Source organism: Cheilinus undulatus, linkage group 5, assembly GCF_018320785.1.
Source record: "Cheilinus undulatus linkage group 5, ASM1832078v1, whole genome shotgun sequence".
NCBI classification, from domain to species: domain Eukaryota; kingdom Metazoa; phylum Chordata; class Actinopteri; order Labriformes; family Labridae; genus Cheilinus; species Cheilinus undulatus.
This window is the reverse complement of record NC_054869.1, coordinates 29,007,102-29,020,140: the sequence shown is the minus strand read 5'-3', so window position 1 is coordinate 29,020,140 and position 13,039 is coordinate 29,007,102. Positions and strand designations below refer to the sequence as shown.

Genomic DNA, 13,039 nt, shown 5'->3' with positions numbered 1-13,039 from the left:
GATTAACTATATAAATCCTGATATTAATGCTGATTTAAAATTTAAATATTTTGACAGCCCTACATTAAATCCATGTTTCTCAACATGTGACCTAAAGTGGGTCTTAGAGCCTTTTTGGTGGGTTAACTTTTCTTGGGAGAAAGAAAAGTTGGGGTTAAAAGTGTGTGGTACACAGTCGTTTTTAGGGAGACATAGGAAGTAGATGTGTAAAGTTAGATTTTATGCTTGCAGTTTAGCCAAATATGATGAAAATATGACAAAATACACAAAACATAGGTATTCTTTTAGGACAAACGAGACTAAGATGAGGTGTGAAGCCATCGAGAAGACATACAGTGATGTTTCCTACTATTTCAGGGCCCAAACAGCATCATTGTTTATTATAGAGGTTAAAATTTCTAAAAATTTGGCCAGCTGATAACAACTGCTTCAAATGATGTCATCTGACATCTATCCTGTTGCAGCACTTTGCACCAATAATAAAAATCAGGACTGACGCTGATACCAATGTTAAAATAACAATTTTGCCAATCCCAATGCAAGCATTCTTTTTCTCCAATACTTCTTTGGTGTCACACTACCCCATGCGAACATTCATGTTCGACCATGACAACTGATCTAAGCTTGTCCGCCTGACATCCCTACTGGGGTATAGGCCGTCGACAAGGGACCTCCAGAGTACTCGGCCATGCACTAAATGCCATCATTTAATTGATTAGATACAACAGATAAGCATCTGCTGCTGACATCTGTTTACGTCCACATTCATTTCCAATGGCAATGTTTGTCAGAGAGTCAATATTGGCTGATACAGATGTTCAACCAATGCATTTCTGTGTTCTGACTTTATAGAAATAGTAAGTCTTATAGTTGATGGTTTTGGTTTTATTTGTGAAGGCCAAAAAGAACCATGATTTTCATTTCAGTCTGTTCACAACACGCCAAAATGTACTTAAATAAGCTCCATAGGGTGCTGTAAATTTGTATTTTTACCCATTTTCCTAACTTTACACACTCAGTAATTTATTAATCAAAATCAAAATATATAAGAAAATAAAAACGAACTTTAGTAATGTAATAGATGATGCCATTATCTCTTGCTTTCTTTGCTTGTAGCCACTAAATATCTTTGTTGTATATTTAACTGTGGGGACATCCAAACATACCAGAAAAATGTTGATGAATTCTTCTTGTGTGGTACCTACTATAAATTCCTCCTGCTTCCTCCTCCTCTCCCCTTTTGTACAATTCCCCTACAGGAGATGTGGGTGTCATTTATTTTAGCTCGTCTATCATCCTACCCATCCCAGTGTTTCCTTTTCTTGTTGTTGTTAATACCTTTTCTCCAAATACATTGTAATTTCTGTCCCAACCTGTCAGTATATTAAGAATAGTTGTAAGAGTAATTGTTGCTAGCTCAAAGCCTCTGCAAACAAAGCTTATGTTTGTTTTGTTTGTGTAGGAGGGCACACAGAAGTCCACATCAGTTTATGAAATATAGTCTAAATTTGAAATTTTGTTGTTTAATGTCAAAGACAGCCTTACCTGAGCTCAGAGTCATTTCTCCATCATTTCCTCCAATCACATACAGGTGACCATCCAACACAGCTGCCACAGCTCTGGTGCGTCTGGTCAGCATGGGCGCCTGCTTGCTCCATGTGTTCATTTTTGGATCATACCTGGAACAAAAGGAACAAAAGTGAGAAAGAGTGATTCAACAAATGGCCTGTCAATCATTCCTGTTTTTCATGACTGAAACGATCTTTTCTTTGTTCCTTCCTCTGAGTCAGCCTTCCAGGTACGTCAGAGTTATGTCAAATGTCAGGTAATTAAGATCATTATAACTCTGATTCCGGATATACATAAGATACAGCCTCCTCATTTGATTCCACTTTTAACTTTTAATGTTCAATCAAAAAAATAGGCATGTTTTTGTTTTATAAAGAAAAACTCGACTAAAGCTTTGCTTCCTGGTGGTTGTGGGAGTAAAAGCTAATTAAAATGCGCTTCTAACTGTGTAAATTAATGGGGAAACAATAAATAGCAGTGCTACTTATTGTTTATGAGATGTTTCGAGCAATCTTGTTTGTTTACGGTGTGTATTAACTAGATTTACGGCTAATTACGACAGATATTGACTGTTTTTTTACGACTGTACCTCTCCACAGAATTTATGGCAGTGATGCCGTCATGTCCTCCAATAGCATACAGATATCCGTCCATCTCTAGCAGACACACGCCACTGCGTGGGCTGCTCAAGGGTGCTACATCTGTACTCCAGCTGTCTGTGTCTGGACTGTACCTGCCAGGATGGAAGAAGAACAGAGAATGCCAAAGTAAGAGTACAATCAGATTCTGCCATTAACAGTTTACAAAACAGGCACAAGCTTTCACAAAAAAATTTAAAAAACCCTATAATTTCCTTGAGTGTTTTGTACACTTTCAGCTGAGGAAAGACGACTCACACTGAGAGAGCCGTGTGGGCATCTGTGCAAACATCTGTCAGAATGTTTACCCTTCACTGGAAGGCTATTAAAAATGGTTTTCTCTCCATTCAAATCCATTAGATCCAAACCCACATCCCCTCCCAAAACAATACATCCAGCTAATTGGCAATTTTCCTGCGAGGCTGGGACATTAGTAATTTCCTTGAAAATGTCACAACAACACTGTTACCGCCCCTCAGGGACGATGAAGCAACCAAAAAATGAAAGTTAACTGATCCAGGCCATTAGCAGCAGATCGGTCTGGAGCAGGTCTTTCCCTACTTGGTCTGGTGCCAGCCCAGGGATGGTCATTATGGGGTCAGCTGGCTGGAGATCAATTATGGGATGTCTGTCTGTGGGAATTGGGAACACAGCCAGCTCCTTGGAGACATCGGATTGAGTAGGAGGAGAGGAAGTAGGAGAAAATGTGCCAGCCGAGTATATGTTTGTGTGAAAGAGAGTTTATTTATGACTTTCTCTGCCTATTGGGAATAGTTACCATGGAAACATGAGAGTCAAAATGGGGATTTATGGGTTGTCTGCTCCTTTTAAAAATATGGTTTATGGTTACAACCTGGATTTGATGTTGACAGACCTATGTTAATTTGTGCAAAAAAGCTTACATCTAATTTCTGCCCATATGCTGCCCTCTGCTGTTCGACTATGTGAATGACAACAATAAATCAATTTAGATGGGCATGTACAGTATCTCAGCAGCAAACACAATGAGGAATTACAAACATATTTAACTTGTTGAATTGCAGTTTGCAATGTGAGAAATAGTTAATTTCAGGCTGGGTAATGTTTTTTTTAAGTAGTGGATGAAAGCAGTCTTTTTAATGATGTTTTTTTGTTTGTTTGCTTTTTCTTGTGTTATATGGTAGAACATCATAGAAAATAATCACATCATCAGCCTCTAATCTGAATGAAGAGGTCTCCCAAAGTGGTTATGTCATGATTTACCCACTTTATTTAATTCACTACTGTCTACTGTTCATGGCTTTTGCATGTGAGCACTTTCAAAATATGAAGGATAGGGATTAATTACTGGAGTGCTACTGAGTGGTTTACATTCTCACTAGAGATCAGGGTTGAATATGATACACAGAAATATTAAAAGTTTGAAAACAGAAAACTAAAAAAAATCAACAAGATATTACTCTACTCCGTTGACAGCTTGTGTTTTTCTCTGTGTAGACTGAAAGGCATCAGTTATTGTTCACTGCCAAGCATGGTAAATGGACTTGAGCTTGTATAGTTCTTTTCTAGTGTTCTGACTACTGAAAGTGCTTTTACACTGCAGGTCACATTCACCCATTCACACACTGATGGCAGAGGCTGCTATGTGAAGAGTCCACTCCATTAGTATAATCAGTTAATCCCATTAATCTCAGGTTTCTAACGTAACAATTAAGGATTCAGTGTCTTGCGCAAGGGCATTTTGATTTGTGACTATAGTAGCTGAGGTTCAAAACCTCCAAGTCAAGTACTTCACTACAGCTGCCCCACAGTACAGGTACATCTCAGAAAATTAGAATATCATGAAAAAGTTCAATATTTTTTGTCACTCATTTCAGAAAGTGAAACCCATATATTATATATATGGACTCATTACATATAGAGTGAAATATTTCAAGCCTTTATTACTTGAAATGTCAATGATCATGGCTTACAGATATTGAAAACCCAAAATTCAGTGTCTCAGAAAATTAGAATATTTCATAAGATCAATAAAAAAGGATATTTTAAATAGAAATGTCAGGCTTCTGAAAAATATGTTCATTTCGATGCACTCAATACTCGGTTGGGCCTCCTTTTGCATGAATTACTGCATCAATGCGGCGTGGCATAAATGCGATCAGCCTGTGGCACTGCTCAGGTGTAATGGAAGCCCAGGTTGCTTTGATAGCGGCCTTCAGGTCATCTGCACTGTTGGGTCTAGTGTCTCTCATCTTCGTCTTGACAATACCCCGTAGATTCTCTATGGGGATCAGGTCAGGCCAGTTTGCTGGCCAATCAAGCACAGTAACACCATGGTCATTGAACCAGCTTTTGGTACCTTTGGCAGTGTCAGCAGGTGCCAAGTCCTGCTGGAAAATGAAATCAGCATCTCCATAAAGCTTGTCACCAGAAGGAAGCATGAAGGTCTCTAAAATGTCCTGGTAGATGGCTGCGTTGACTGTGGACTTCAGAAAACACAGTGGACCAACACCAGCAGATGCCATGGCAGCCCAAATCATCACTGACTGTGGAAACTTCACACTGGACTTCAAGCAACGTGGATTCTGTGCCTCTCCACTCTTCCTCCAGACTTTGGGACCTTGATTTCCAAATGATATGCAAAATTTACTTTCATCTGAAAAGAGGACTTTGGACCACTGAGCAACAGTCCAGGTCTTTTTCTCTACAGCCCAGGTAAGACGCTTCTGACATCTCTGGTTCAGGAGTTGCTTGACACGAGGAATGCCACATTTGTAGCCCATGTCTAGGATTTGTCTGTGCGTAGTAGCTCTTGATGCACTGACTCCAGCCTCAGTCCTCTCCTTGTGAAGCTTCCCCAAATTCTTGAATGGATTTTGCTTGACAATCCTCTCAAGGCCGCGGTTATCCCTTATGCTGGTGCACCTTTTCCTACCACACTTTTCCCTTCCACTCAACTTTCTATGAATATGCTTGGATACAGCGCTCTGTAACCAGCTTCTTTAGCAATGACCTTTTGTGGCTTACCCTCCTTGTGGAGGGAGTCAATGACTGTCTTCTGGACATCTGTCAAGTCTGCAGTCCTCCCCATGATTGTGTAGCCTACTGACCCAGACTGAGAGACCATTTAAAGGCTCAGGAAACCTTTGCAGGTGTTTTGAGTTAATTAGCTGATTAGGGTGTGACACCATGACTTTCTAATATTGAACTTTTTCACAATATTCTAATTTTCTGAGACACTGAATTTTGGGTTTCCATTATGTGTAAGCCATAATCATCAACATTTCAAGAAAAAAAGGCTTGAAATATTTCACTCTATGTGTAATGAGTCTATATAATATATGGGTTTCACTTTCTGAAATGAGTGACAAAAATATTGAACTTTTCATGATATTCTAATTTTTTGACATGTACCTGTGCATACACTATATTGCCAAAAGTATTCACTCACCCATCCAAATAATTGAAATCAGGTGTTCCAATCACTTCCATGGCCACAGGTGTATAAAATCAAGCACCTAGGCATGCAGACTGTTTCTACAAACATTTGTGAAAGAATGGGTCGCTCTTAACCTGAAAACCAGATGGATTTGTTTCACACATCCATTTGGGAAAGCTTCAATAGGAAACATTTGAGAAAAGGCAAAGGCTTTGAAAAAAAGTCAGAGTGTGATGGGTGAACGTTCTGTCTGTCACATCTCTACGGGTGAATCAGAGCATCAAAACACGTGATGTAGCAGCTATCGCTGCGTGTGCGCTGCTACTGAGAATAATGGGAAAAATGGCGACTATAGACATGTAAGTACTTGACTTTTGTCGTTTTTGAAAAGAAAACAACTCACTGCTGTTCTTTGTTCTTCTTTTAACAAAGAAATGTTGTCAAGTTCTGATAAATCTGGTGCTTTAGCAGCATCCATGTTAATCTCTTCTTCCATAACTGTACCAGCTCTTGCTGCTGCTTGTTTACATCAGGACTCTGCTGCGCCTGAAAGTACAGCCCTTCGTCGCTGATTGGTCCCGTCACTTTCTAACCAGGCCCAAATGGTTCAGATGGGAGCTTTCAAAGATGGATTTGCCAGTGAAAAACAAAGAAAGGGGCGTATCCATCTGCTTTGCAAGGTTAGGTCACTCTCAGGAGCTCATGAATTCCAGTGTGGTACTGTGATAGGATGCCACCTGTGCAACAAGTCCAGTCATGAAATTTCCTCACTCCTAAATATTCCACAGTCAGCTGTCAGTGGTATTATAACAAAGTGGAAGCAACTGGGAACAACAGCAACTCAGCCACGAAGTGGTAGGCCACAGCGGATGCTGAGGCGTATAGTGTGCAGAGGTCGCTAACTTTCTGCAGAGTCAAACGCTACAGACGGCCAAACTTCATTTTGCCTTCAGATTAGCTCAAGAACAGTGCGTAGAGAGCTTCATGGAATGGGTTTCCATGGCCGAGCAGCTGCATCCAAGCCATACATCACTAAGTGCAATGCAAAGCGTTGGATGCAGTGGTGTAAAGCACGCCGCCACTGGACTCTAGAGCAGTGGAGACGTGTTCTCTGGAGTGACGAATTGTGCTTCTCCATCTTGCAATCTGATGGGCGAGTCTGGGTTTGGCGGTTGCCAGGAGAATAGTACTTGTCTGACTGCATTGTGCCAAGTGTAAAGTTTGGTGGAGGGAGGATTATGGTGTGGGGTTGTTTTTCAGGAGCTGGGCTTGGTCCCTTAGTTCCAGTGAAAGGAACTCTGAATGCTTCAGCATACCAAGAGATTTTGGACAATTCCATTCTCCCAACTTTGTTGGAACAGTTTGGGGATGGCCCCTTCCTGTTCCAACATGATTGTGCTCCAGTGCACAAAGCAAGGTCCATAAAGACATGGATGAGAGAGTTTGGTGTGGATGAACTTGACTGGCCTGCACAGAGTCCTGACCTCAACCTGATAGAACACCTTTGGGATGAATTAGAGCGGAGACTGAGAGCCAGGCCTTCTCGTTCTTCTTGGCTATATATATATATATATATATATATATATATATATATATATATACACACACAAGATAAAACTTGGTCATAATTAAAAGCAGTGGGAACTGCCAAATAGTCTGTTCTAACACCAGTTTGCTTATCCAGTATATCTTGTACCCTAACTTTTGTTCTCATACAGCTTGTTTCTTTGGAGAAATTCTTGTTATCCATATTTTGGATATCTGAAAGTCTCTTTCCAGGATAAATATTATTATATAAACAAGCTAAACTATTCATATAACTAGTCATTCGAAAAACTATGAAAATTCTGGTGAATTATTTGGTATAATCTGTTCAAAATTTAAATACAGTCAGTTGATGCCATTCCTATGATTTAGAAGAAAAAGTAAAAAACACTACAAAAAAAAAAAAAAAAACCCTGGTTTGTAGACCTTTCATGATTTTTTTTTTCTGTGCCTTAAAGGAAATTTGTTAATTATTTTATGTATACTTTTTTCTTAAGGGCATATGATTTGAACAGTACACCAGAAAAGTTTCAATTTTACTGAGAGGGGATTTTTGATTTCCCTTTGCCATGGAGACAGTTGTATAAATGTATCTATAATTCTGTTGTTTATACTAAATCTCAATTCTTTTAAATTACAATTTTATACAAGTTCTTGCCCACAAGAAAAATGCTTTTTATCTGGGGTTTGGAAAAGGATCAGTATTACCAAAATTTGAAATTGAAGACATGATGCATCGTTTTTTTGGTTTTGTCCATATGTGGCAATGTTTTGGATGTCTCTGTAAGAATGCCAGCGTTACATTTCCTATTATTAACAATGAGCCCTCAAACAATTACATGACGAATTAAAAAGTGAATGTCAAAATGTTTTAAATACAGACATTTACTGGGTAAGACATTTATTTTTTAGCTGAAGGGAAAAGAATGTTTCACTATCCCAAATGTTCTCTGTTTTTCGAAACACTATTCTAGGTTCAATATTCAAGGATGTCTTATGTGTATTGCTTTAATGGTCTAAATAAGACAAAAAATGCTTTTATAAATGCTATGAAGCGGTCTTGTCATGTAGAAAAGTATTTCTCTGGTGTAAAGCGTAACCTTATTTCATCTGTTTTTTCCATGTTCTCATGCTCCTGCACCTATGTTACGTTTACCTGACTTCAGTTCAATGTTAGACATAAGTCCTCTGACAGGCCCCTCACTGTCAGAGACAGGCAGTTGTTACTTTTCAAGAGCTCTGACTGGTATGTCAAGCTGTCATCCAGCTCCAACATGCATGCTTTCACTTTTTCATTCTGTGATATCCAGTGTAAGGTAATGAAATGTCAGTTTGAATCATCTTGCACTGAAGAATGACATAAACCTGAATATGCAATTTAAATTACAGCCCTTCATGAAGTCAGAAGTTTGATGTTTGAATATAACTGGAACATCAAATTGAACAAAGCATGACAGTCAAACACAACATGCTCAAATTTATGATGTGAGGATCTTACTTTATTATAAAGGGCTTAAAAAGAAAATACAGTGGGATGCAATTTTTATTTATACCAAAGTTTGACATGTTGGAATGTAAATAATCTCCTCTCACCTCTCCACACTGCTATAACATCGGACTTTATCTTCTCCTCCCACTGTGTAGATCTTGCCATCCAGTGTGCCCACAGCCACGCTCCCACGACTGTTGACCATGCGTGCTGCTGATCTCCACTCGTTGTACTCGGGACAGAACTGCTCTACCAGACAGGAGGGGTCATCGTGAGTCCATCCCCCAACTACAAAAACATAACACAACACTCTTTATTTCACTCCTCAGTCAAAACAAATCCTATGACCATACTCATCCATCTTTCAAATGCTGCCATCATTGCCGTTCAGTCATTTTAACAAAGGTGCTTTTCTAAGTCACATTGTATAAAAAGCATATGAAATGTCACCTCTCTTATGGGTCATGTTTTTCATATACTTTACAAATACTTGTACTTTTAATTCCCTCCATTGCAGTAGAAACAGAGAACAAGGCACATTATAACATGGATTTAGTTATATTGAACTGTTTTGTCTGGGTTCCATGGTGAGCCTTGGCAGAAGGAGGTGTGATCCAGGGAAGTGTAATCATCAACTTAAAATAATGAATAATCCATGACTTTAAATGCACTTTATGTGTTTAAACTGCTTTAGAGTTAAAGGACTCACATCTATTTACCGTTTTATCAATATCAACAGTATCGATTCAGTACAAGGTCTTTGCAGACCAGCTCCTTGGGCCAGTTTTCTTGTACTTGAAGATTGATGCACAGTTGCCCTGCAGACCCTGGTCTGAGGTTTGAAGGCCCATTTCACACATTAGTTCCAGTCAGTCCCTCACTATGACATCATACTTAAGTTCTATGGGAGAATTATTGGTTAGCAAGCTGCATCCGGCCATTAACTATTAACAGAAGATCCTCTTTAGCACGTTCTGCTGTCCGGAACAGACTAAAGCAATTACAGTAAAAGGTGACCCCAGTGCTCCCCAGACACTGGTATCTGTGCAGAGGCTATAAGAGCCAGAAGAAAATGGTCCTATAGGGAAAAAAGTAGTTTAAAGCTGCAGGTTTATGTAATGAAAACAAAATTAAAAACTTCTCTTTGCCTCTGTGTTGGGATATTGATACGTGCTTGCTGTCTCACTGTCAAAATATCCTTAATTACTGGCACTATTAAACTGATTAGAGACCTTGATCATGTAATTATTAATATTTTTGCTTTTTTTTTTTTCAATTTTTATGAAACCCCAAGCAGATTTTTGCTTTTTTTTTGGTCTGCCATTTTTTTTTTTAATTAAAAAATGCCAGCAGTAAGCAAGCAGCAACAAGAGGCTGGCGCAATTACAAAATAGAGGGCTGATAGCAACCCTGCGAAGTTATTCATCGCAGAAAATTTATCATGGATTAAACAATGTAGATTTGTAGTATCAAAGCTCTGAAAGTGCACCACGCTTTTAATCTTGCAAATCCTCCATGTCATCAGGCAAATCCATCTTCAAAAGTTACAATCCACAATGTTTGTGCCAACGTCATTTGAGGAGAACGAGGCAGTAGCTATGGGCGGGGTTTGGTTGAAAGTATTTTGCAATGTCTGCCTCCAGTGCAGTGATTAGCTCAATTTAGCATCAGTTTTACCAGAACTGGACCACGTTTCTGCATGAAATAAAGAATGAAAACAACACTAAAAGCTTTTCATAATGGGAACGATGTTTTCACTCTTTTGATGACCTGTTTCAGCATGAGTTCGTGAGAGTTACAGGGGGAAAGGGTTAGTTGTTGTGTGAGTGGTTGTATCCAGGGGCCGCTAGTGGACTGATTAGCTTCGCCACAGAAGCAGTTTGTCAGAATGAACAGCATTTCATTGTTAAAACAAAGGCAGAGAGCAACACTGAAAGGTTTTCATGACAGGAAAGATGTTTTCTCTCTTCCCCTCAGTCTGCTTTGGCATGGGTTTGCGATTGTTACAGGGGGTATCTGCCAGTGTATCCAATGGCTGCTGCCACAGTAGCTGTTAGCTTGGATGTAGCTGTAGGAGAGCACCAGTTTAATCGGAACTGGAAAACATTTCTTTTTTAATCAAGAACAAAGAGCCACACAGGCAGCTTGTCTAGGCAGAGAAGACCTTTTGCACATCTCCTGACTAGCCTTGGCATCAGTAACCTGTCATCTCAAGAGAAATGCATGTATACATCTTCTTGTGTTGTCACTCTGATTGGCCTGTCATGAATGTGACAGACAAAATGTTCCTTCAATCACCTTCTGAGATTTTTATAAAAGTCCTTCCCTTCCCAAACACTGTCTATGGGAGCTTTCCCAGATGAATTTGAGATACAAAAGGATATTTGAAACAATTGATCTAGCATGTCAGGTTACCATGGATTGATTAATAATGTTCTGGAAGGGATAGAAATGCCAGGAGCTATCTGTGGCTTGCCAAAAAGGTAAAGTACAGATCACAATTTATTCCCTAGAGATCTGTCTTATGGGTCCTGAGATTTTGTAAACACTGTCTGCTCTACCACTTGGGATGGAACATTTTTGCTCTTATTTCTGAAGGATAATCATAAAATGTTCCATAGACAAAATTTTATTTTGAGCTTCACCTGCACTTCAAAGCAAAAATTTGTCACTCTAAAAAAACAGTAACTCTACTCTTCAAATAAAAACCAATGCAGAAACTGACCCATAAACATCATGCTATTGAAGACATCTTTTGGGGGAACTCTGCTGTGCTGTCCGCGGATGGAGCAGGGAGATGCCATGCGGCGATGGCGAGAGGTCCCTCTTTTCGTGTCTTTGATCTGCATGTGGTAGGGCTCTGGTTCCTGCAGGGCCGCTCTGAAACAAACAGGGATACAGTAAATTCAAACTAAAGCAGTGATTATGAAACAAGGACTCTGTTTCTGAGGGATCTGATCTGTAAATGTTTCCATCAAGTAAATATAAAGACACTTCAAAAATATCCAAAAGTGGTTTGTATCAATGCAAAGTACTATTAATTTCACGTCTTTTTTAAATGTACTCTGATCATGAATTAGGATTTACAGTTCTTTTCATTGATCACTATAAAATTGTCTGAGTCACTCATATATCACCTCACACTTTCTCTGTCCAAGTGCTAATTATATTTCTGCAGTTACAAATGATGATAAATTCATTCAAATGATGTGAAAATAACCTTTACAAGCACTGAATGTAGCAGCACACAGGCTCTTAAACATAATGAATAATCTTACCCTTGTTCATTGTAAATTCCCATCTTTTATCTCCTCTTTCAGACTCTGCAAATCAAGACTTCTGTTCCTGTCTCAAGCAGCACCTTGGTGTCAGTTTGATTTCTGGCCTACAAGCTGCTCTGTTCCCTGCAGTCTGTCCTCAAACTTCTGCCTGTCACAGCTCTCTGCTCCAAAGGACGTTGGACTTGACCGCTTGGAGGCGTAAAAACCTCCTCCCCCCTTAGCAACACCACCAGCCCCCCCACAGTGATTCATCCTGCCACTGTCCATGCAGCCCTGAAACCCAAGACTCCTCTCACACACCCCATTCAGAGCTTCCTTTGACAACTGTCAGGGCAAAGGAATTATTGGAATGGTCTTAATTTTAGGCTTGAATCAGACTCCTTCAGCGCCCTTAAGTTGTGTGTCATTGGTGTAAGTTTAGACTGAGGACAGGTGGCCATGCCCCTTAGATGGTCAGCAGATTCAAGGGGAGCTCAAGGATACAATACTATTACCATTATCTAGTCACAATATATTACTTTTATATTTTTTATATTTCTTGAAAAAAGGTTTAAAGGTTGTATTGATTATCTTTGTCTTTGCTGTATTCAATTGAATATCGTTTGAACAGGTTTTGCAAATTACTGAATTCTGTTGTAATGCACATTTTACACAATGTCCCAACTTTTTGGGAAACTTGAGGGTTTTTTTCTATCAAATAAACAAACAACCAGCAAAGACCGTGGATTGTTTTTGAGACTTCTGAACATTACATGCCTCGAACATTTTTGGTTGAAAAACATGGTTTTATCTCTTTCTTTACAATCTTATTTTATTATTTAAGTCTAACTTAAATTCTGCAATTTTTATTTGCTAACACTGAGATAAATCTGTTTGATGATTTTTTTTAATTAACTTTCACATTGTCCTCATGGGTCTTTTGGGTTTTCTATAAAGCCCATTAACCCTCTGCCATACCCACATTTTTTCACTTATATTTTGTGTTTTTTTTTATTTTGAGTTTTGTCTAAAACAAACTAAAACTTAAGTGAAAGCTAAAGTCTGAAGTCTTTTCCATCTGTCTAAACCTTCCATAAAAGTTGTATTCTGAACTTTTGTA

General features: G+C 39.1%; 1 long non-coding RNA gene across 1 annotated transcript; it reads left to right on the top strand.

Moving 5' to 3' along the window:
• The first annotated feature begins 6,248 nt into the window (after positions 1-6,248).
• Positions 6,249-12,645, top strand: LOC121510249. Its single transcript, XR_005991924.1, has 3 exons — positions 6,249-6,305; positions 8,815-8,930; positions 11,980-12,645. It is a non-coding gene; the product is annotated as an uncharacterized LOC121510249 (long non-coding RNA).
• Positions 12,646-13,039: the final 394 nt, after the last annotated feature.